Source organism: Pteropus medius, unplaced genomic scaffold (genome assembly GCF_902729225.1).
Source record: "Pteropus medius unplaced genomic scaffold, Ma_sr-lr_union100, whole genome shotgun sequence".
In the NCBI taxonomy this organism is placed as follows: Eukaryota; Metazoa; Chordata; class Mammalia; order Chiroptera; family Pteropodidae; genus Pteropus; species Pteropus medius.
The window spans coordinates 1,982,909-2,006,354 of NW_024352947.1; the positions used below are offsets into that span (position 1 = coordinate 1,982,909).

A 23,446-nucleotide genomic window follows, 5' to 3' on the forward strand; every position below is an offset into this window, starting at 1 on the left:
GGATGACGCGGCCCGATTCCTCACAGGCTCCACAGACAGACAGAAACGGGCGCAGGCGGCACTGCAGCTCTTACGAGACACTGGCTGTCTGTAAACTCACAGAGAACACACGGTTCACGTGTCCTCTCTCTGAAGACTCCCTCACCCCCTCGCCCAGGCCGGGTGGAGCCTGTCACTCCTGCCCCAAGTGCAGCCCCTGCCACAGCTACCCGATGGCCCCCACAGCTGCTCTTCTTCCTGGAGGGCAGGGACCGTGGGTTATTATTAAATTTTGTGATTCCATCAGAGAGCGTAAGGCCTGGCCCACCACAGCATTCAATAGACGAAAGAATGAGCAAGGCGCCAGTTAAAATCAGCAAGGGCCAGATTCACAAAAATAAGCAGTTTATTGAAATGGTCGTTTGCTATGATCCTGAGGTAAACGGAACTGCTTAAATTATATTGACTTGTCAATTCTTAGCAAACCTTCAGGAAAACCCAATTCTTTCATAGTTTGGATGTAACCCTTCCAGTCCTATAGCCAAATACCAGTAATCACCATAGGAGAATTCAGAGTCCTAGGTTTTCTGTGACCGCCTCTGTCAGCAGGCTGCCTGGAAGACACCTGTGTATAGCAAAGACCAGCAAAGTCAGGAGGTGAGCTCAAGGTTCCTGAAAAGAAATGCAGCCCCAATCCTCAAACTCAGATCACCAGTAGGTGACATGATAATAATATTTAAAAATATAGGAACGAAGGTAGGCCGTCAAGTTCAAGTGAGGCTTCATGTATTGACCTTCATTCTAGTTTTGGTTTATGAGACATCTATGAAGTTTTTTTAGTCGTTTCTGGAATGTAAGCTTCTGAAGGACCAGAGTGTGTCTGTGTTGCTCCCTGAATAGTGCCTGGACCATATGGAGCTCAAAAAAAGACTTCGCGGCGACTGAATTTGTATGTGGCGGCTGCTGAAATAGAAGTTTGCCATTAAAAAATTGTGAGCTACCTTCCAGGAAAATTTTTCAATGAACCAGCCACGAAAAGAGCACAGATATCGTAGGCGTGGAAAAGTTTAGAGTTTTATTGGAATGATTTTTCTCCCCAAAGGAGTAAAGGAAACATCTAACATCTGTAGAAAACATAAAGCAAGAAAACTTTCCCCAGAACCTGCCCCACGTGCTCCCAGGTGAGATCTTCCCTTGGCACCGTGGGCAACGCAGGCACGTCTCTCAGAGCCTCGTGGCAGGTCCCAGCTACTCTGAGAGTTGAGACCAAACCTGGGTTAGCATAATAGGGGCGCCAGAGGTAAAGCTGCGGCTCACGCTGGAGCAGGCGGGAGAGCCGAGGCCAGGAGGAGACCCCAGGGGCCTCCGGGTTGAGCCGACCGTGTATGTGTGTAGCACGGGTCGGTCTGTATGTATGAATGTGTCTGTATACTGTACGTGGATATGTCCGCATGTACAGACACATCTGCACGTGTGACTATGTCTGCACGTGTGAACACGTCGGCGTGCATGGATAGGTCTTCATGTACGGATCCGTGCAGCCCGTGTGTGGTACGTGATCCCCCATATCGTTTCGAAACATTGCAAAAGTGAGGAGATGGCGAAGCACGGGAAATACAGACACGAACCCCACCGTGGCTTCTCCATGTGACATCCAAGGTTTGTAATTTCCAAATAAAGCAGTTTGCCAGATGACTCAATGCAAAGCTTGAGAAAGGTGGATTCCCAAATCGGCCCGCTCTCATTTGTCATGGTGTAAGCGGGACACTAGGAAACAAAAAAAGGGGGCATTCCAGTTTTTCTGGAATGTTTTTGTGCCCTGCCACTCAGCCCCGGTCCCTTTGTGGGAAATGGAGGCCCGGTGACCAGGCCCGTGTACCTGATCCTCAGTGCAGCGAGCCCAAACCTGTGCCTCTGCGGGCGCCTCGCCAGGGAGCTGGAGCACGCAGAGGCAGAGCTGGCACTCGTCAGTGCAGATGTCAAGCCTTCCTGGCACGCCTCACGCCTGCATGTCACTCACCCCGTGCGCGTGCATGCGTGTGCGTGTGTGTGTGTCTGCATCGTGCATGTGTGCGCATGTTCGTGTGCATGTGCGTGGGGGGCTGAGTGTGTCTGTGCGTGCACGCACGTGAGCGTGTGTGCGATGAGGGAGGGACATTCGGAGGAAGGAGGGGAGAGTCGAGGCCTGCTCTCAGCCGTCCCTCGCTCTTCTGGGACGAGCTCCGTAGCCTGTCCGAGGATTTGGTTTTCCCTCTGTGAAAGGTGATAGGATAAAACATTACGCTGTTTCTTCCGCAGAGATCGGGGAGCCCTCCCTAACTGCGACGGGCCGTGAACTTGCCAACCGTTAGGACTTCTGTGCTTCTTTTAGCTCTTGGCCCCATAGCCATGCCCAATGCTCAGCCTGAATGGGAGAGCCGGGTGCCCACCGCGAGGGCTGCCGGCCATTAAAGGTAGCATTCGGGCCCCTCAGAGGGGACCAGCTGGCTCTGACCCCGTCTGTGGGGGTCACGCTGGCAAGCAGCTCGGTCGCGTCGTGGTGGTGTGTGCTGTTCCACACACAAGTCCTGTGCGAGGGTGAAAGGCCCCTCCCCACGCCCTAACGTGTGTCCCCTCGGCTCCCAGGGGAGACAGGGTAAGGGTCTCGTTCAGAGCCGTCCCGGCACCACCCAGGTTCTCTGCCTCTGGCCCAACGGCAACTGTTGAGCTGCTCCTTGCTGCCTCTCCTGTCTTGACAGGGGACAAGTGCACTCTGGGGACAGCGTGCCCCAGGCCGGTCTATGTGGCGTGCAGACAGGAAAGCTCTCCCGCGGGCCCCGGCTAAGCAAGGGAAAACAGAGATGCATCCAGGTGACACCCTGGGCTCGAGCCCCATCGTTCCCAAGCCTCTCACACCGCACCAGACAGGGACGCAGAAGGCCGTGGTGTCCCCTGGCACTGGCCGAGAGCAGGCTGCTGAGAAGGGCCGAGGCCCCTGCAGAGACAGGATCTTGTCCCAGGCGTGACACCAACCTGGCTACGCCAGCAAGTCGTGTAGCTTCTCTGGACTTTGGAGTTTTCACTCTTAAATGCATGAGGAGCTGGGGTTTCGCTAAATCCCTAAAATTCCTTCCAATTCTAAAATGCAGTGGTTCTGCGTCTCTGCCTTCCTGGGGACGATCCCGCGAGGCCGGGCCCTGAGGGCAGAGTATCGCCGAACAGAGACAGGACTGTCGCATCAGCGGGTCGAGAGGCGGGCTGTCAGGACGCCAGCCCAGAGGCCGAGTCCACGGCCACAGAAAGCCCCGGGCTCTTGGCACGGTTCCAGAGGACGCCACCCGCCACCTGGCAGCCAGGAGTCAAAGGCCCCCCGCTGACGGCGGCGTCCGACGCTCGCTCGGGAGGAAGCAGCATTTTGCCCAGGTACGCCATCATGGCCACTCGTGACTAAGTGAATGTAAAAACACCCCGATTCTCACCCCCACCCCCAAAACCGAAAATCTCTTCTCCAATTTAAACTGCTGAAACCATCAACGTGATTACCATCAACCACCGCCGCACGGTCAGAGGAGGCACGGGGGAGTGGGGAGTGGGCAGTAACCGGACTTCAGTGGGCCGTGTTACCTGTGGACCAAGGAAGGGAGGGGACATTAGCTCGAGGCTCCTTTCACCCACCTGGATGAGGTATTTTTCAGGGTAAAATATTCCAAGATGAACGCAGAGATCGAGTTTCCAGATCAGCAAGTAGAGGTGGGGACAGCCAGGAAATAGATTTCACGTGGGCCGTGCTTCGCACAGGCTCGCGCAGGCAGGGGACGCTCAAGGTCACTGCCCACACGTCCTTCCGTCTCGCCGACATTCTCAGAGCAAGGTCGGAGGAGCAAGCCGTCAGCGGGGAGGGCGGGGGCCTGTTCCAGCCGGGTCTTTCAACCGGCCCGTTTCGTTCTGCGAAATGTCGCCCTGTAATGGGATGATTGGAGGGTCTGGGGTGCTGGAGTGGGAGGAAGGGCTTTTCCAGAGGAAGGTAAAAGCAGAGAGGCAGCTCTGGGCACTAAGCTGGCTGCCCCGGTTCTTCAAAAATAGGTCCTCTCACACGGAGAAGCGGAAATCGAAACCTTCTTCAACCCCCTCGAATGTTTTGCATTGAACAAACACGGATTTCATGAGAGAAATGCATTTTAAAACATCGCAGCAACAGGACGCAGCAGCTGCGTGGTCACCTAAGTGCTGTTGGAGAAGGAAAAGAGGCGTTCGGCACTAAAGAGGCAGGAATGTCTGCTGACATATTAAGGAAACGACCTCAGGGGGCAGCTGACAAGACTCCAAGAAGCATCACCAAGGGAACAGTGACGCAAAGGCATCCGTTTTCCACGGGCGGGCGCGCTGCCAGGCTGATGTCATGGTCTCCATCTGGGCTGGCGTTGCTTGGGTATCAGCTCGGGAGGCTCCGTCAGCTGCAATCAATAGCAGGCTCCTTTTATAGAAGATAGTAAAGGAGAGAAAAAAAAAATATATATATATATATATAGAAAGAGAGAGAGAGAGACTCCAGATTCTGGCATGCTGAAAACCCATATGTGGTGCCAAAAATGGAGGAAAAAAAAAGAAACGAGGGTTCACTACAAACCTAAGCAGGCAGCACCTTAGCCCACTGGGGTGTCTCCCTGTGGAGTGAGCCCGGTTTTCTACAAAAGACGTTGCTGTTTTACGATTCCAGTTATTTATCCTAAAGCGTAACTAAAGGATACGCCTGATTCCCAGCCGAGCTAAGTGGCCACGGCAGAAAACAGAAGACATTAGCTGGGAATGTGAAAATAATGATTTTTTTCATTATCGAATAAATGGGCTGATTCCTTTGAAACCTATGTGTAAAATAGCGTTTAAAAAAACGTCTTTCTTTGAGACCACTGCTTTTCAATGATTTTGGAATAAATCATAAGAACGATAATCATGCAAATTTTAATCAGCCTTGGTTTGCGTGCTATGTGTCAAGTGTCCTCGAAACCTGCCGAGGGGCCATTCCGTCTCCAGTCTCAGGCACAGCGATTTTAAGTGTCCAAGAGTGATAAAGATAAGCCCATCGTGAAAATTCACTTCGATTATGCCCATTCTTATTTATTCACTAAATCATACTTACATAGAAGGAAGCTATGTTGTCTTACGCAGAAGACCAACAGCAAAAGCATCCTGAGTTCCAAGCCTCCCGGTGTAAATAATCAAATCCCCCCCCACTCCCCAAAAAAGGATGAACACCGGTCGATTGAGCAGACTCACTTTTCATGATAACGGAATGAGGATAATGATGTCATAGCATGGCAGATTCACAAATAAGGTCCCCACGGGTGGCAGCGACGTGACAAAAATGCCAGGTGTTGGTGTTTAAATGTTTTTAGCACGGCTAAGGTGGCTTTTTCTTTTTCTTAACCTAAAGGAAGTTTAATCTTCTGGAGTCTAGAAACCAAGTGAATTGATTTGAAAAGTTGATGGTAGGTGCGTGTGTGTGTGTGGGTTTCTGTCCGAGAGCCCCCACAAAGGTTAACACTGATGAATTCTAGGGAGTTAAAAATCCTTCAGAAACCTGATCTCCATGATTCTTCACCTCCCAGTAAGATGACTCGTTTATAGGTAGAGACGGTGCGAAATGGAGAGGCTGAGACCGTTCGCCCAAGGACAGTGAGGCAGCCAGTGCGTTACTTGTGACACCGGATCGGAGGGCTTCCTTTCACGAGTTCTCGGGCATGTCTGTTGGATAGGCAGGATCACCTCGTTAGAGCCGGGCTCATGGGGAAAGGCCGGAGGAAGCTCGGGTGCCCGCCGATGCGTTTGGTTTCAGCTCAGCTGGCACACCTCGCTCTCCACCCTCTCCCACGCCCCCCTGTGCCCTCCGCCCCCCAACCCCTGCTGCCCAAGTGTCCCCGCAGTCAGGCCAAGGCTGACCAGAACACGGACTGCAGCATTTCAACATCTCAACAGCCTCCCGTAAGAGTGTTATGTTCGTATCACCCTTTGATAAGGCCACGTTTGCTTCGGAATCTCGAAACACTTCATAGCTGGCAGAAAGGACACAGGACAGGAAACTAAGGTGCACAGATATGAAGGAACTCCCCGGCCACGTAGAAAATAGGGTGCAGACTCAGTTCTCCAGACTCGCAGCCTGGGCTGGTCCACGCGGACTCACGCCAGCTCCACCTGGAAGAGAGAGACGTGGCTTCTCGAAGCCTGGCTCCTAGGGCAGAGGTCACTACGGATGGCGCACGAGAGACCATGGCAGGCTCAGGTAGAAGTCCAGAAAAGAGAGTGACCGGAAGGCACGAGAGCAGGGACTTTGTTTCTTCTTTGAAGCAATCACGTTTGATGTCATTTTTATAGTTGTAATATTTGTTCTTTGTAGAAGATTTGGAGAAAAACGAGAGTAAAAAACAGGAAAGGAAAAAAAATATCCGTGGCCCCATCTCTCCCAGACACCATCCTAATCGAACAGCGAGGCTGGCTGTTAGGACACCCCCCTCCCCGCCCCGCTTCTCACTGCGAAGTCACAAACTCTCGGTTTCTTTGCGAGGAAAACGTGAATGATAAAGCCGTTCTTGCCCGCTTCGCAGTGTCGTTACGTAACTCAAGTAAGATTATGGATTCGAAGTAAGAAGATGCATTTGTAAATCACAAGCGTCCGTATTACAAGTGTAGGGGATTCGTGCCATCGTGCTCAGAGTTTCCCAGAGTCAGACTCACAGCTACGAGGACGATCCCCTTGGAAACACTGCTTCTCGAGTCGTGGATCCGTTATTCGAACCCACGTGTCCCCGATCAGGCTTTCTCGCAGTTTGAAACCTAAGCTCGTCTTCGATGCCACGAACTACGGTCTTCGATACCAGTTCTATTCCATCCGAGTAAATCTTAACGTCTTGGCTCATCCACGGCTCGTTTTACATTCCGAAACTTTCCACGTGCTTTCCCTTACACGTGACACCTGAGCCTACCTGAAAATGCCGATCACTTCGAATGCTTTTCATTTAAGATCAGTTCCATCAACGGGCGGCCTGCGGGGGGAACTGGGGGAACTTAGAGCTCGTTCTCCATGTGAGAATCCCATGACAAGTCACTTAAATTACAGCCATCTTGTGATTTTTCTCTTGCAAACTCGTGTTTCGTTCTCTACATCCTTTTCTAAAATGCTTAAAAAATAGATTTTGCAAAACATGGGACATGAATGTCATTTGTTGTGTATGAATTTGCTAAGAAATAGGGTATACCACAGCTGTTATTTTTTTCCACATAGCCTCCTCAATCTGTCATGCATTGACTGTGTTTTATAAATAAGTGACATATTTGGAAATATATTGTTCACATATCTTGCATGTTTTCCATTCGAGGCATGCTAAATATACAGTATCACTTTGTCAACCGGTTTCAAAAACAACACGATCCCCTCGTTTGAAAATTCCAAGGAAGTCCACGGTACGTTCGGTCAATTGTAAAATGTTTTCGCTTCCTGTTTCTCACTTTGCCGTGGTCATATGTGTCCCCATGTCGCGCGCACGTTGAGCTTCGAGCCCTTCGTAGACAAAAATACCTCAGACACGTGACTCACAAGCGAGGTGGCTTAATGTCCCATGGTGACGGCGCTGTGGGGACGCGCCTGTTAATGGGACGCTCTGAGGCTTGAGCACCGTAAACGGAGCTGGCTCCCAGGTCGTGAAAAATGCTTGTTTGCTGTCCACGCAAGTGACCCCATCCGGCCCTGGATGAGGTTTACATCACGTCGCTTCCTGGGGAATTCAGAACCCAGGCCTGGCAGCTCGGGATGATGGGGAGAGGGTGCGGGGAGGGATGGGTAGAGCCCGAATACTCGTTCTGGAAAAAAAGCAAAACTTACCTCGTTTTCGCAGTCGAAAAAAAAAAAAAAATCAGCTGATGGTTAAACAAGGAAAAAGACTTGGTGTCCTTCAATTCCTTCCTTTTCAAAGGATCTTCAGTTTTCTGAAGTCCATCGATCAGTTTCTGTTAAATAAAGGCAAAATTCGCCCAAGAAATCCACAGTCTGGATCTCATCTCTTCCACAAATATAACCACTGCAATGACAACCGCTATCATTACACTCTTTTTGTTTATTACATGTTTATTTCCTGCGTTCATCTCGTCTTAACACATGACGCTTCCTGTGGGAGGGGAGCCCGCTGGGCCGGCGGCCTGGGCTGCATCTGCCTTTGTTCCGTGCAGCTGCTCGGCCCCGGCTGAGTGGGAATTCTCACGTGACCGAGGATGGCCCGGACTCCCCACTACCTCACTTCCTGTGTGTGCCTTGCTGAGATTTTTGACCTAGAACTCACCTTCAGGGCAGAGCTTTGAAGGACGTTTGCACGAGGCTGACGGGCACTGCCTTCCCCCGCTTACGGGAGAGACTCGGGCTGTCTCTTCAGAAGAATGCCTGGATGGTTATCATCGAAAAAACAAAACCAAAAATGAAAAACCAAACCACGCTCTTGGTTGCGTGACCACATGTCCGCCTTTTGGGACAGTAGCATGTCGTTAAGCACCGGCCGCCTGGCGATCCGCGGCCACGGTCTGTCCTTCACAGCCCTCGCGGCCCATCGCGCTTTGCCGGCTCGTGCCCCGCACGGGGAGGCACACACAGCGCCCCGGGCCGCGACCCTCGTTCTGCAGGTCGCGCAGCTTTCAGCGGAGGGAGGGACCGGGACCTGGGTTTCCCAGCTCGATTTTCCTCCTTTCAGCCCATGTTTTCTGTTGATCGTTCCCTACCCTAGTCAGGGGGAAAAAAAAGACCTTTTCAGACTGTGCTCTGGAGGAAACTTTGTGTCTTGAAAACATAAATTTGTTTGCAATCACTAAGTCCTCGGTGTCCATATGTCGCTCTTCTGCAGCGTGCCTATTGCTCTGCTAAGCATAAGGACAGATCAACAATCCACGAGCAGCTTCCTGTGGCCCCCAAGATGGAGCCCAAGATGGCCCCCGGCACCCCAGCCCCTGTACCCACGCCTCCCCTTGGCCGTGATTTGCTGGTACCCAACAGAATTCGGTAAAGGCGATAGGTTATCATTGCTGTGATTTCATTATGCCAGGGGACAAGGGCGAAGAGATGTGCAGATGTCAACAGAGCTCTAAGCAGTTGTCTTTAAGTTAATCGAAAGGGACGTTATCGTGGGTGGGTCTGACCTAATCAGATGAGCCCTTTAAAAGAAGGTCGAGAGGTCAGAGACTCCAAGCCTCAGCGTCAAGGAAGTGAGTTCCGCCCTGTGAACTTGGGAGAGGACGCTGAGCCTAGATGAGACCCGGCTCCGGCTGAGACACCGATGGCCGTCTGTGAGACCGAGACCGTGTGCAGAGGGCCCGGCCGACACGTGGGAGCTGCGAGATAATACATGTGCATATGCTTTAAGCTGCTACGTTTGTGGATGTTCGTTACACCGTAACAAAAACCAAATACACTTATGATCTAGGAAGGAACTACTGCTACTCAATCCGATTTAGCAAGTGTTAGTAATATCTAAGATTGGTTAAAAAACAAAAATCTTTTGTAGCTTCTCGGAGTATTACGTAAGAGGTGAAGGTCGTACGTAGCCCTAGTGATCATGCCATGGCAATAAAGCCAGCCTGGTCATTTAGAAGCAATAGTGGCAGCTCCGTTTTCTCCCTCTTTCTCTCCTGGTGTCACACACGCATTTGCTCAACCGACGGCTAATTGGAAGGTCCCTTCCGTACTAACAGCGATCACATTTAGGGCATCAGATAACCACTCCGAGAAGGCCCTTTTGGTTTCCCTCACAGCTAGAGCTGTCACCTCGGAGAAGAAGAGGTGAGTTCTGTGCAAAGTCACGGGGAAAGCTTTCTCCGGATCACGAGGCTGTCGAGGGGTGCCCACGCCCACCTGAGCGCAGGACCTCTCCGAGGCAGTTCCTAGCACGGTGCCTGTAACAGCGGGACGTAGTGAGCACGCGGCAGGGACTCGGCAAGCAGCCCATACCCGAGAGTGGCGTCAGCTCTGGAAAACAGTCGTCACTTTAAGAATGGCAGATGAAATGGTTCGCCTAGCAAACCCTTATCGGTGGATTCGACCTTGAGTTCTAGTGAGCTTTCTAATATTAACTTTATGAGTAGACGTATGGAATTTTCTCGTGGTTTCGTGATGCCTAGGGAGGCCAACGAGATGGGAGGAGTTAACCGAAAGCCCCGGCCGGGTGGAGGGCGTCTCAGGCCTGCTCTGGGAAGTCACGAGACTCTGAGAAGACAGTCCGTGACATAAGGGAGTACGGAGCTGAGCTCACAGGGCAGTGCCAAGGAGACTCGGTGCTTCTGCGCGTACCCGTGAGGGGGGCCGTGTTGACATGAAATGCAAAAATAATCTTAAGGGACAGGCTGGGGGTGGCCTTGTGATAACTTCGCAGGACACTAGCCGTGCCCCCTCCACTCCCCCGGCCCCCCGCACACACTACTAGCTGTGTGACCTCGGTGAGGCCACTCAGCCCGTCCAAGCTCCGGTTCCCTCGGATGAAGATCAGGGACACTGAGAGCCCCTACCTCATAGGGAAACTGTGACAAGAGATGACGGTGCGTGATTGTGATTCTCAGAGGTCAGCCTGCAAGGTGACCGACGGGAGCGGCTGGATGGATGTTCCGGCGTCCGGGGAATGCTTCGCATTCCGATTCTTATTCCAGAAAATTCCACGCTCATCCTCGTGACACCACGAACGTCAGCGTCAGCCGTGTTAACGGGAGAGTTCGCAGACTCTCCCTGGGGTGCCGGGCAAGCACAGCCCCCCCTTGCGCCGAGTGGGAGCTGTTGGCCGGTCGTCACTGTCCTGCCTCCGCTGGCAGTGGCGGTGGCCAGGCCTTCTTTCCCATCCCTCCTTTCTTTCCCTGGCCACCGCCCCAGGCTCCAGCCTCCCCCGCTGTGGCCCGCGGCAGCCTTCTGAGCGCCTGCCATCCACACTCTGCCTGCGTCAGACTCACCCCGATTCACCCCGATTCGCGAGCCCTTGCTCTGTCCTCTGCTGCCCCAGCCCAGGAGCCATGGGGGACCAGGCTCGCGGGTGACAGGTCACCGCGCTGACTGGGAAGTTGAGAGCGTAGCTTTCTTCAGACTGAGAAAGGACAAAGCCCCCCACCCCGAGGAATCCGAATGTAAAGACCCCAAACGGTGGCCGCCTGAGGGGAACAGCAGAACCCACCGGGAATAGGCGGCGACGTCCCGGGAGGGGGGACCGTTGGGGCCGCCTCCCCCCACGCTGCGTTTCCTGTGATCCCACAAAACAGGTCCAGGAACACGAGAAGAGGCAACTGAGCGAATGTGTCCTGTGCTCCACATGTAAGCCGAGAACAGGACAGACGACATGAGCCAGACAGAAATGAGGCCAAGGGCTCTTTCTCGGGGCCCCCTCCCAAATGCCCGAACCTGTTTAACTGCTTTGTGAGAACTGTGCTTCTGGGGTACAGTTCACAGTGGAGGGGAAATTCGCCGGGCGCCTCGGCCTCACCTTCAGTCCCGGGTTAATGCAGTCAAAGGCACATTGGCAGTGACCGCTAGCGATGGGGTCCTGAAAGAGAGCTGGGGAGCGGGGAGGGAGGAGGAGGAGGCAGGTGACATACTTAATTAAGACTTATTCTGAGAGAGGCCGCTCTATATCGGCTGCAGAAAGCGACAATCGCTCCTCGTTGTCAGCCACGATAAATTCCCAGAATGCACTGTGCGCAGACTGCTTTGACTCACACCCTCTGCATCACGTTCACAGTAATTTCGGATCAAATTTGTACAATTAGGACTTGAAAGGCACTAATGCCAACCCACGTTTGCATGCTGCTTTAGAGTTTGCAAGGCAGGTGCATAATTATTATTACATCGGATTCTTCGCCGTGTACTATAAGGAAGACGTTACTGTGTTTTACACTCTGCTGAGACTTACGAGTCCGCCGCCTGAAGGAGGTCACAAAATCTCAAGCGTCCAAGCCATACCCTGACCCCAAATCTCGTGACTTTCCCCCTCCCCCGGGAAAGTTACGACGAACACGGAGAGAGAAACCGAGGCACAGACTGGAGCCGCGACTCGCCGGGGCGACGTGGTCGAGACCATTAGCTCTTAGTCAGAGCGCCTCAGAGTTCTGACTCACTAAAGCAGACACGAGCACCTAAGACGAGAGAGACCCCCCAGAAAATGAAGGGGTGGGGAGCGACCTCCCAGTTCCCGTAGAGAAGGCCGCCTGTCAGGGACGCACTGCCCGGCGGGACCTGGGAGGGTCAGGCTGTCATGCCTGTCCCCCGATGAGCTAACATGCTTGTCTCGTCTTAGCTCCTCAACCTGTCCTGTGCAGAATGTCACCCCCGCGCTTCTGGGGACGAGCAGCGAGGCTCCAGGCCCCGATCAACAACCCGGTGGACTCTGAGTAACACGCGTCTGAATCACAAGAGGCGAGTCTCAATTTGGAGTCAGAGACCAAATGATCAAACAGGCCCGGAGGGGAGGGAAGCCCGGGCAGAACTGGGACCTGACTGGAGGGTTGCCCGGTCCCCCGCCCCCACCCGCTGTGGCAGGCCCTCCTGGGCCCACCCTCCGCCTCAGACACGGCCTGTGCTGGCTGACAGGTCTGCAGGACTGCGAGGTGGGGCGCGGCCTCTGGGCAAGGCGACAGCGTGGGACACAGGCGAAGCACGTTCCATCCACAGGTTTGCTTTCCAGTCTGATTAAAATCCCTCGGCGAGGCCCAAATCCCACTTATTGGACGGGCGAGTGTAGAGTGTATGTTTTTCCCCTTCTGAGTTCTTCTCCTGCATTTTATTGGTTTTCCTACCTAGATATTAGGCCGTCTCCACGATGCGAGACATCTTTCCTTTCTAGAATTTCCAGGAAGCACAATTGCCTCCCACGTGTTGGGTTTAATGTAATTCAAACCAAAGATTGAGGCTATTTCTCCCGATTCAGGAAAAACTGTGAGCTTGGCAACCCAAACGGAAAAGAGACCCAAAAAAAAAAAAAAAATGGCCGTGGGTTTTGGGGGTGTTTTTCTCATTTTGGTTGTGTGTGTATGTTTCATAAAGCGCACAGGAGAATTAAGCTCGGAAAGCAACTGCTTAGAGAGACACAAACTCTTGTAATTCATGTTGCGCATAATGGATTTGGCAGGCCCCAGCACAGAACTTTCCAGAAGTGTTTGCGTGGCAGCAGTTCGTAGCCAATTCACATTTTTTAGCTGCTCCTGGCCAGCTGCCCAGCCTCCAGAAAAAGTCTTGTATCTCCCCGAGTTTGGCTGGCCTCGCCAACGAGTTTCCAAACTGCGTGGCGACATCGGATGAGCTTATTTTTAAGGGCCAGAAAAACGCCTGCTACTTACATTGTTACTAAATACCAGATGTGCTTGACAAAGAGTGAGCACAGCCAAACCGCGGGTAATCAAATAACCTATCATTACCATTTTCTAAAAACAAAAAAATGCAACCGGGACACCAGATTACTGTTTTTCTTTGTTTGCTTCACGCCCTATGACTGGAACCCCTGGGGTGATGGAACAGGACCGGGGCGGGGAGGCCGGCTCTGGCAGCGAGGGGGACGCTGTTGACAGTCACACCCCTGCACATCTGAACCGTGTGTGAGAAAGTCAAGGCCCTCAGATGGCCCCCAGCCCCCTCCCCGGGGAGGGGCTCTGCGGGCGAGGCGCTCGCCACCCTGGAAGGCCCTGAAAAGTGGAGAAGCGCTGGCATGTGACCTTGAAGGGGAGAAATACGGAGGGGATGGGAGGGTGAGCTGGGACTTGGCAGACCAGAGGCTACGCAAGGGTTGGAAGCTTTGGCCGCTGCTGCTGGAAAAACGCAGAGGCTCTGAAAGGCTCGAAGAGCCGGGAGAGGCTGTGTGGCTTTGTCGGAGGCCCGGGCTGGGCTTTCTCTCCTGGTTTTCTGAGAATCCAGGGGGAAGAGAACCGTGGCCAGCCCAGTCTGTCCCCTCGCGCTATTTATTCAAGGTCACCCCGCTATCTGCCACCTCCTCCCTACCCCCACGCCCCTGGGACTCGATTCTTCGAGCCTCTCCGCTTCCCACCTTTCTAGTCCTTTCCCCAAACGCATAGTTCCGCTGAGATGAAAAGCTCATCCTTCTTACGCCCGGGAGGTCGGCGACCCCCCGGGAGATGACCGGTGGGCGTGTTCGCGGCGATTAGAGAGACAGATGGCATATGGCAAAACGAAATTTTACCGATGGAGGTAGAGTCTCACCATAGAACAAGTGAGAGTGGATAACTTATTCTGAAAATGTTTGTTATCTGCATTAAGACAACCGTGTAAACAAAGGAACACGTGGCTCAACCCTCGGAGAGCTGTTCTGAGAAAAACTGTTACTAAAACTGTATCATAATCCAGCCATGCCTCGAACGCCACGTGCCGAGCCACGCTCCGCGAGAAGATGGCAGTGTTTCTCCACCGCGTGGAGTCATTAGGTAGATGAACCACGAGCTCGGTCTAATTAGCCACGAGCTGCTTTGAAAATATTTGGTCTAAGTGGCTGTGAGCAGGAAAATAACATGGAGCTTCCGTCACACGCGTCTCACGCCTCAGACGTGTTCCTGAAAAGTCGGTGTGGATCCGCACGCTAAGTGGAGCCGCGTTTTAAACGTTCTGGACAGACTCAGGCCCGGAGGAGCCGTGTGCCCCGAGGAAGCACGGGGAACATCGGGCCCACGCCAACCCCTCTCTCTGCCCAAGCAGAGCCTCTGAGGACGGGGCTGGCATCAGCATCGTCTCACTTTCATTGCTGGGCCACGCGGAGGGGGGAAGGGCCGGCCCTCGAGAAGGGTCAAGGGCGGGCTGTTTGGTTCTCCAGCAGCAAAACAGAGAGGCTACAGGAAACCGTTCAAGCAACGAGCTCTGCTCAGGGCAAATGAAGGCTGAGTCTGAAAACAAAAGTCGAAGAACCCGTCTCCTTGGAGCTGTTTATGTTACATAAGTCAAACAAACACAGCCGGCAAGGACGGTCCCTTGGCGAGGGCCAGGGCCGCGGGGCCCAAAGGCAGGCAGAGGGCGTCTCCTCCGGTCTCTGGTCAGAAATGGCTTCTTCAAAACAAGGACAGCAGCCGCGGCAGCGGTGATAACGATACCGAGAAACGGGGCACACAGTGGCCAGAGGCGCGACCCGGCGGGGTGTCCTGAATGAATTCAGTGGGGCGGGGGGCCCAGCCTCGGGAAGCGCCGGGCGGTTTCCCCGGAGAAAGAAAAGACCCCAGTTCCTGACTTGGTAAATGAGCACAGGCCCAGAGGCCCAGGATCTGAGCAAAATCGGCCTTGAAATTGAGAGCAGACAAGGACCTTCTGAAACCTTTCCCATCAGTAGCCTGTCTTCTGGGACAGCAGCCCCCCCTCGTCTGCCAGCGGACAAGAATAGGAACGAAAATTGAGAGCACAGCTTAGCACGGGCTGATGGTGTCGGTTGCCAACAGTGGCCCATTAGTAGGCTATGGGGACATGCGAGGGAACATTCTCTCTACGAGGCTGGTGTTTAAAAATATACCTCGCTTCAGAGCTGGCCGGGGAGGGCCTGGGGCGTCAGGGCTTTCTGTGCCTGTGCTGAGCAGGTGCTGGTCACCCCGCGGTTCGCTGCAGGCCACTCGCCCTCCAGCTGGCTCCGAGCAGGTTAAAATTTTAGACGATTCTTATGAAAGCCACACTCTGGAATCGCCCGCCCCATGATGCTTGCACTCGAGGCTGGAAGGACCGAGGATGCTGGCTAGAGGACATGCTGTGCCCTGGGGGGAGTCCCCCGCCACCGCCCCCCGCCCCCCACCAGGGTGTCAAGGAGGAACGGCCGACCGAAGTGACTTGACAGCTCTCGGCGAACGGAACGGCGGGATGTAGTGCCGACCGGCTGACGGCCTCCTGGCTCCTGCCGGACGGTCACTGTGCGTCCCCTTTGACACGCCATGCTGACTGACACACAGCCCCATGGGCCGCGAGGCTGGTGGGCACGGGCACGGCCAGGTTCCCGGAGGGAGTTGACCTTCGCAGGAGCCGCTGAAACCCGACATGTCCAAACCCACGTTTCGGGTAGAGACGACAGGTGACGAGCTGTGAGAGGCGGCGGCCACCTGGGCGCCCCTTTCCCGAGGGGAGGGGACCGCGAGCAGACCAACATGCTCGGGTCAAGTCTGAGGCTGGCTCGGTGAAACCCCAGGGGCCTCCTTCTTGAAAAACAACTGGGACGGTGTGACAGCTGTTGGAGGATGCCACAGAAAAGGGTCCCCAGAGACACCTCCCCAGGGAACGCTCTGCTTGCAGGAGGCAGTTTGGAGTGGCGCGGACGACAGACACAAGGTGGGGCGGGCAGGCCCAGGCGACCTCTGACGAGCCAGTGATCGCAAGCACCACACGGGTCTCAAATCCAGCAGTAACGCCGGCGGTGACAGTGACGACGGTGACCATGGGGGGCTGTGGCCCCTAAAGGAGCCGCCCAGGGGGCCGTTGTCACGTCGGAGCCCTCACACTCTGACGTGTTTAGTTTGGGGTCTTTTAAACAAAATGCACATCAGGTTTTATGGTTGCCAGGTATTTGTGGCTACTTTAAAATCTGGTTTATTATGTGAGTTTTTTCTCACGACAGGTGGGCGGTGGGACATAAAGACGAGAAAGACGGGGGGGCAGCCTCCCCGGAAGACACTTCGCAGGGGGGGTGAAAGGTGAGAGGCCCACGTGGCCCGCCCCTTGTGGCCTTCCCCACGTGGCAGCCGTGGGCTCCGAGGCAGGCCAGCGAATCCGTCTGGGGAGGCCCTGGACTTAGATCCCGAGGACCTGGATTTGGCTCCTGGCTCTGCCACTTCCTGGCAGTGTGGACTGGGGCATGTCGGTTAACCTTTCTGAGACTCTGGCCTCGCCCATAAACTGGAGTTAATGACCTACTGTCAGGGAGGTTAGGGGCGGTCAAAGGAAGCAGGTGACCTCAGATAGCGCGATAAATGCCAGCTGAGACAGCAAAATCCGAATCTCGGTATGTATGGCGTGATCTTACACCTCCAAGGGCATTGAACCTGTCACCTGGCGGGTGGGGTTCTGGGGCCTCCCGCCTCATCCCCGAGTGCAGGGGCATAGAGCATGGAGATCAGCCTGCCCTTCTCCCTAGAGAGCTGGTGACAGAGCCAGACAGCGTCTGCGTGTCCCCGTAACCCGGGGTGCTGGCCAGCAGGCTGCGTGGGCTCTCGGGTAGCTGGCCAGCTGACCGATTTGCCTCCACTTCTCTGGGCCTACATCAATCCCAGGCTCCCAAGGGGTGCTGTCAGGCGCCCAGGGTGTCCCCTGGGGGAATTGAAGGCCCAGACTGTGTGCAAACTGGCGAGAAAGAAGCTGTTATGCTCCCTCTAGATGAGTCTCGGGCTGCGGCAGCCTCGGGCAGGCCCCAGGCCTGCAGCGCACCTGCCCGGGCGGGGCGGATTCGGCAGGCCTCTGGGAGCCAAGGTCTCCATTGTCAGGTCGTCCTCCGCTCCCTTTCTTCAGGGAATCACAGAAGTGGCTTCTTGCAGCCCTTCTGCCCAGCCCCTCTTGGGCGCTGAAATCCGAGGTCACAGGCCATCGTCAGAACAAGCCCATGCTGCCGCTGTCCCCTCGGAGGGGGCCACCCTGGCCCTTGAGTTGGCCCTGTGTAGGTTTCTCGGTGGCACTGCATTTGGCAGATTTTTCATCCTCTTTATCGCAAGCCCGTTGGGCAAATGACAGCAGAGTCGCAAGCTTGAATGGGCTTGTCTGACAGGCCGACTTCCATCCCAGGCGCTGTTGCCTGACTGCTGAAAAGGAACTCTGAGCAAAGGATAGCACCTTCATGCAGATCCCTTGCAGCAATTTGCTTTGGGGTTTAAAATGTCGTGTTTCAAACACCCTCGCTGCCTGGCGTAAGGAAGACGGGCCGTGCGTGCGGTCAACGTGTTTGTGATCGACACACACAAAGGCCCAGCTTTGCACCCAAGGAACAGCCCTGGGAACTGACCAGGCCTCTGAGGCCCCCGGCCAGGCCCAAGCAAGGGAATCCGTGACACACGGCCGGCCCCCGCGGAAACAGGGCCACCGTGGAAAGCCTCCCAGCAGACGTCACCAACATTCAGGCATTTACCAGAATAGTTTTATCCCCCAGGCTGCATGAAGCAGTTGGGGTGATTTTAGGCAAACCCCAAAAGGAGGAGGGTCTGAAGCCGGGATGGACCTGAGCGCACTGAGACGAGGTCCAGCTGGAGGTGGGAAATCCTGCTCGGACAGGGGTGAGCGCGTGCGCACAGGCCGAGCCCCGGCTCGCAAACCCTTTCGGGCAGGTCAGGGGGCTGCCGCGGCCGGGGGCGTGGCCATCCCCAGCCAGATGTCCCGTCTGGCCCCGCGCCCTCCGTCACCAGGGGGCCACACGGCCTGGCGTTTGCTCTCCTGCCGGTGGCCCGGGATGTTTGGTGACGATGGTGCCACTTAGGATTTTTCAACTTGACTACACGTTGGCGGTCATGTGACGATACGCAGCCCGCGGAAACCGTTCTTCCCGCTATGGAGTTTTATCTTTGCCCTGTCTGGTGACATGCGGTATGATGCTCCCTCGGGACGCTGGGCGGCAGGCGAGGCTCCGCCCCCGATTTGTGTTCCCCGATTTTTCCCCGCTGCGGGTCAGCGTAAGCCCTGAGCATCTGCGAGGCGGGCGAGGCTGAGCTGCGGCGTTTGGCAGCTTGGGTGCATTCAATGCATTTTCAACTTACGCCGGGTCTATGGGGACATAACCCCACCGTAACCCCATCTGTACTTAACCTTGCTCCTCACGCAGCTTAGAAATCCCTCGTGGTCAGGAAGCAAGCTCCAGCCCTCTCCACAGGCCCTGAGTCTCCTTCTGAGGGCTTCGCCCAAACCCAGACTTGGCGACTGAAAGGGGCGCATCGGAGACCTGTGCACGACGCCCGGGAGGTTCCAGACCTGCTGATGTGGCTGCACGAGGCCTGGCGGGGGACTCCCAGGTGAACGAACCCCAGCTCGCTCCGGGGGCATCGGGCCGTTGTCAGTCTAACCTACCAGCCTCTTGTGCCTTCCTGGCCGTGGCACCATGTGCTGATACTCGGGCGAGCAGAACGGAATGCTCCCGGGCCTCCGGGCCTTTGCACGTGCTGTTCTCTCTGCCTGGCTGCCTTTCCCTCCTTCCTCCACCCATGGACTTGTCTTTTCAGCTACAAGGCAGCCCTCCCTCCCCACGGAGCTGCCAGCGGCCCTCGGGCAGAGCTGCTGATACCTGACTCCGTGGGTCCAGGGCGCTTTCTGGAGGCCCGGCGGGGAGGCGGGGCTGGCTGCAGTGCTGCCTGTGTGGCAGGACCCCCTCCTCCTCAGCTCGTGGCCCTCCGCACAGCTCACGGCACCTGGAGAAGGTTTATCAAATGGACGCATTTCCCACATTTGGCAGGTCAGAGGAAGGTGGTGCAGGGCTCCGTATGTCATGTGGGGACAGAGCAAGGAGGCCACCGTGAGGGGGACGAGCGCTCCAGAGGGAAGCAGGGCCCTGGCCCTTCCCGACAAGCTGGCAGCCAGGGCCAGCCCCACAGTGACGTTTTTGGGGAGGGGACTCTTGCTTCCCGGAGCCCTGGGGATCTTGAGATTTTGTTCCACTTTGGGGGTTTCTGTGTTTCGTCTTCTTACAGCCGCCACCGCTGGACAAGGGCTCCGGCGTGAACTTGGGGTGCGGTATGCAGCAGTGTGTGGGTGTGGACTGGGAGGAGAGGGTGGCGTTAGCCCTGGGTGCGGGGAGGCAGCAAAGGGGGTGTGAAGGCGGTGGACTCTGCCCAGCTTCCGTCCCGGCCTGCCCCATGTGACACGCTGAGTGTGTCCCCTCCCCGTGCGACACGGTGAGTGTGCCCCCGCCGCCACGCCCCTACATGGGGGTGACAGCTATGGCTGCTCGTCCAGCTGCTCAGAAAACCAAGCGAATCAATGCGCATGACCGTCTGGGGCGGTGCCTGGCCACAGAGCACCCGTGGAAAGCCGCACCTGTCATTCGAGATCAGAGGACGCACTCAGGTCTGGCTTTGCCACTTGCAAGCTGACCTGGGGCCAGGTCACCTCGCCACCCTGCTCACGATCACCAGTCTCTGATGTGAAGACGGAAACTCTGACCTCGCCGGCCATGTGAGGCGCGAGGACCCGCAGCGGGAATGGCGTTTTGTGAGCCATGGGGGGCCATCCCGAGGCACTCGCAAGGCTGCCCGGGAGGGTTCCGGGAGGCGAGGAGCCCTCAGAGATCCTTCTACATGCGGGTTACCCCTTTATGGAGCCGATGACCGTGTATTAACAATAATTTTAATTTCTATAAGCGATGCTTCAACAGCCACCAAAGGGCCTCTTAGCTGCCCCTAAGCAGATTGTGACTCTCCCATTGTGATGGTCAATTCTACGTGTCAACCTGATGGGACCACTGTGCCCAGACATGTGGTCAAACATTATTCTGCATGTTTCGGTGAAGAGTGTTTGGGGGTGAAATTAACACAGAAATCGTTGTCCCCCCCACAACATGGGTGGTCATCATCCAATCACTTGAAGGACCGAAGAGAACAAGACTGAGCTCCTCTGAGCAAGAGGGAACCGTGCCAGCAGACCTGTCTGTGAACTTGGAGCACAGCCTCAGCTCTTGCCTGGGTCTCCGGGCTGGAGACCTACCCCACCAGCCTCCCTAACGGCCTGAGACGATCCCTTAAGATCAACGTGATCTCTCCCTCCCTCCCCGCTCCCCCCGTCTCTGTCTGTATTCACACTCACGCACATTCTATCGGTTCTGTTTCTCTGGAGAATTCTGACTGATACACCTTTACATGTTTGGGGTCCTCGGCTAGTTTTAAACTATACAGTCTAACCGTCCCAGCGAACATGAATTTCATGGCTGCCACTTTCAAGCACAGCTAGCCCATCCTCAGCCTCGTTGCCCTGCCTCGCCTGTTCCTTCCCATGGAAACCAAAAGAAAGACTCCTGCCCACGGGTCCCCTCTCTGTCCCTCTGCCTCTTGAGCAGCTCTGGTGCCTCCTCATGTGGCCCTGCGGTATGCCGTGTTCTCCCGAGGGAAGTAAGTATAATAAAATCTTTCAACTTTCTCAGTCTATCTCTCCTCACTCGCTCCTAGTCTCCCCATACCTCACCCCAAGTCCTATCATCAAACAGACCGACTGCAGCCCAGCACGGGGAAAAGGCTGGGCCTGCCTCCAGAGACGGGCGAGTGGGTATCTGTCCCCCTCACGTGGCCCTCTGCTAGATGCCGCAGTGCTATTCTATGTGAGAGTTGAGGCTGACGGAAATGATAGCTTCTCAAGTAGCTTGGGCCGCAAGAACTGATCTTTGCCTAAAAGAGAAATCATCATGATAAACACGACTTGGCCCTACAGAGAGCCCCAATGGACCGTGTTCCCCGAGAGAGCAAATGTTCATCCAGAGGAAGGGTTCTTGACTCAAGTCTCAGTCCCCATGCAGAGTTCCAGAAGCATCTATATCTGAGACAGAGCTCACTCATCTCACTTGAAGGGAGTGGAGGAGGGGAGGCACTTACCTCTCAGAAAAGGGTTGACCCTGGGTGATTCGGCAAGGCCAGAATCACATGATTACAGAACCTTAGAATTTCAGAGCCTAAAAGGAAGCTCCCAGGTCATCTGGATCTGACACTCATCACTTTAACAATGAAAAAATCCCAATTAGAATGAAGACGTCCACTCACCTGCGGCCCCCGTTTCAGACCCCCAGACGAATGCTGATTTGGAGCGGGGATCCACAGCTGTCGCCTCCGGCCAGCCTTCATTCTGCGGGCTTTCTTACTGACCGAGTGAGCGATGTCTGGGTCCATCCGCCCATCTGTCATGCGTTTACCTGTCCCTTCATCCTCACCTGATGAGAAGCCGTGGCCGTGGCACAAACATCGCAGCCTTGGTCGGCGCCCACGGCCTCCTCCTTCCTTTCCGTTTGTCTTTCCCTCCCAGGACGAGCGTTATGGCGGGCCCAGGGCACGTGTGGGTGTGGGCGAAAGCCAGTCTCGGCAAGTGCCACTGTGGTGTTTTTTGAAACTCTCCGAGTCCCTCACGCCCGCGGGGGGTGTCGCCCACCCAGGACTGCTTGACAGAGCATGTGATGGAGGGGAACTTGACAGAGCAAAGTAACAGAGGGCTGGAAGCGAACCCTTCCCTCGTCCCCCTATTATCTCCCAGCGTCAGAACAGGGGCCACTGGAAGGAGCTGAGGACAACGACGCGTACATCAGCCACCCCGGAAACTTCCGGGCCAGGAAGAGCCCCCGCCTGGCTTCCGGTCGGGGGTTGCTGAGTTAGTTCAATGTTGCGGCTGGTTATAAAAGAGACTGGGTAAATCCATGATCAATAATGACGTCCGTTTTTACAGATAAGGGTAATTAAATCTCGTGCTCCGGGCCGTATGAACCGATCTGCACAGGAGGGCAAGAATTAATCTAATTCCGCATGCACAACCCAGCTAACCCCCAGCTGCTTGGGATAATGGCCCCAGTGCACGCTGGGAAGGCAGAGGGAGAGCAGAACGGTTTGTTCCACACGCCAGGTATTCACCACCACACCAATCGGGAGCTCGAACTTGATGGGCCTCAAGGCTGACCCAGTGCGGCAAATCCAGAGCTTCTTACGGCTCCTCTCCGTGCTTGGTTTATTATGCACAGTCTGTACAGGGGCTGTTTTCACTCTCAATGGCGGACCTGAATGACTATCTATTTCCCGTCTCCGCCTGCGAAACAGCGACCCCGAGCTAGCGCCGAGCCATAAATACCGGGCCCCACAAAGCCACTGCCACACGGATCCGCCTTTCTGTGTGCGTGCGCCTGGTTCACCGGCGTTTTGGCAGGCTTCCAGGCTCCAGGAGAGGAAAAAAACCATCTCGAGCATCCCAACAGCCTCATTTTGATCTGTGATACCGAGCAACTTTCCACTTCACAGGCTCTGCTGAGCTGTGCCACAAAAAGACAAATCCCAGCCGTGGAAGGGGCGGGAGGAGGCGGAGGGCGAGGCCCTGGCTAGGAGGAGAGGGGGTGCGGGACAGCAGGGGACGGAAGATGAAAGCAGAAAAGGGCCGCATTTATTCAGCTGTTTTTCTTTTGGTGAAAAGCAGCATTTATCAGTGATTTCATAGATCATGGGAGAGGTGGATTCCTGCCAGTTTCCAAGAATGCAAACAACCCACTGACGTCATATGCTAAATATAGCCTGGGCTCTGCTTTAGGTGAATAAATAATGTCGGTGGGAAAGGATTGGGTTCTCTCCAGTTGTGTGTTTGTTACGATCGGGCTGTCAGGCCTGTGAAATCAGAAGATTCATGCCCAGTTCCAAGGGACCCCTCGAACCATCCTGGGAGATGGCTGACGCAGCCCGTTTCCCGTAGCCCTCCCGGACGGCCAGCTGGGCCCGGCCCTGGAGGGGTGGGTGGCTCATTTGGTTGTGAGTCTTCAAAGCCCTGCTGTGTGTGTGTGTGTGTGTGTGTGTGTGTGTGTGTGTGTGGTGTGTTGCC

The 23,446-nt window shown here is 55.2% G+C and overlaps 1 long non-coding RNA gene across 1 annotated transcript; it reads right to left on the reverse strand.

Moving 5' to 3' along the window:
- Positions 1–1,031: 1,031 nt before the first annotated feature.
- On the reverse strand, positions 1,032–22,073 carry LOC120592578 (uncharacterized). The gene is made up of 2 exons (XR_005650155.1): positions 21,643–22,073; positions 1,032–4,432 (listed from the first exon to the last, which is right to left on the reverse strand). It is a non-coding gene; the product is annotated as an uncharacterized LOC120592578 (long non-coding RNA).
- Positions 22,074–23,446: the final 1,373 nt, after the last annotated feature.